Source organism: Microtus ochrogaster, chromosome 1 (assembly GCF_000317375.1).
Source record: "Microtus ochrogaster isolate Prairie Vole_2 chromosome 1, MicOch1.0, whole genome shotgun sequence".
Classification (NCBI taxonomy): Eukaryota; Metazoa; Chordata; class Mammalia; order Rodentia; family Cricetidae; genus Microtus; species Microtus ochrogaster.
In genome coordinates this window covers 2,493,787-2,495,673 of record NC_022009.1, presented here as the reverse complement: position 1 = coordinate 2,495,673, position 1,887 = coordinate 2,493,787, and positions in this window count along the sequence as shown.

The following is a 1,887-nucleotide window of genomic DNA, read 5'->3' as shown; positions in this document are numbered from 1 at the left end:
ATAAGTTGTACCCCTTCTCTAATAAACGGAGGCTTTGACAGGAACCCCAGCTTGGCCTCATTCCTCTTTTCTAGCTCATATCTTCCAGATAGCGCCTCTCCGGGACCCTGGAATAACTAAACTGCCAGACGGGTTCACTAACCCTAGACTGGTGACCCGTCGAGGCAATCAACATTCTCATATGTCTTTCTGTGACCCAGATCTTTCAGTCATTTTGTTTCTCCCTTTCTTATCATATAAGAATGATTTAATAGTTATTTAATAACGCACAGAAAATGAGATGTCAAAAGATACAAATTACATACACACAAACACACAAACACACACACACACAGAGGAAGAGAGAGAGAAACTATTATCTTTTAAAATGCAAGTCTTAATCCCTGTATCTAATACTGATTTCTATATAAACAAAGATGTTATCATTTTGTAATTAAATACTACTCACAATCATATTTAGATATTTTGTAAGTGACAAGAGAATCAAATGACTTAGTTAGGTTTCATTATTATTATATAAAAACAACTTTAATTTAAATTCTATTCCTATTAAATGAAGTGAATCTATATCATCTTCCTATTTAATACCTCCTGAGAATTATTATGGACAATCAATGAAAAGATAAAGAAAAGTTCAAAATGAATTTGGCATTTATTAGATATTGGTATACTATAATTTCTTCTTTTCTTTTAAAAAACAGACAAGATATACTCAAACCAGGACATTCATAATGTACATTAATTCATTGCACAGTTTTTGAGAGAAAATAGTAAGACCTCATTAGATTAATATATAACATTTTAATTGATCATTTTGATATAATTTTATGAATTTTTAAATTGATTATAAGCAAGCAAACTCTCTGATAAGCAGTATGATTCTCCAATATTAGATTAGAAAGCATCCCTTAGAAAAGGTTACCTATAGTGAAGATACTTAACACTGATGCAAAATCATGTTTAGTAGAAACCCAGTGACAAAACAATAAGCAATCCTAAAATTTGTTTGGAACAACACAAGAAAAATTGCTGTCTTTTGAAGCAAACCTGCAAGGTGTGTGTCCCAGCTGTTCCTGAAAATTAAATTAAGACCCTTGCTTTCATGTTGAGTGGCATTTTCCATGTAAATGTCAGGATTACACATCTACAACAACACAATGAAAACCTGGCATGCCATGCCTTTTTCTACCTTCTAAGTCTATCAACCATTCACACCAGCAATGGTATGACTTGAGTTCTTAGGACAGTCTGCTTTATAATATTTATTAGTTATTTTGAGACATAATCTAAAAAATATACATCACAATCTGCTTTTGCTATAATAGAGTGTAGTCTGCTTTGCTTTTGATAAATTAATTTTATATACATTTGGTTAGTTAATATATGCACAGCACAAAGATTTTAATGAGTTTTCTACTATAAAGTAGAATCAAAAGCAGCACAATGATTTATTTTATGTAACCCATGTTATTTATTCAGGAAGTGAATATGCCAAAATAATTTCTAAAAATCATAAAATAGAAGGTACTAATTGATTCTACTGTGACCAGATTATTTTTCATTTACCAATATGTCATGCTAATTGTATTTATTTTCAGGTAATAAATATCAATGTATTTTAGTTTTATATATATAAGATCAGAGTCATAACTGCTATGTATTGTCATATCCTCCAAATATCTCTGCAAACGTTTTTGGCTGAAGTAAACTCCAATGGTAATTTTAACCACTGTTACATACAAAATTCAGTCTGACATTATGTATCTAACATTTTCCATTAACACAAATTAATCTGCTTGACAGGATTGAATTAGAGAAAACATTTATAAAATGTTTACCACCAACAAAATTAGCATCTTTGTATTTACATGCTTCCTTAACTCAACA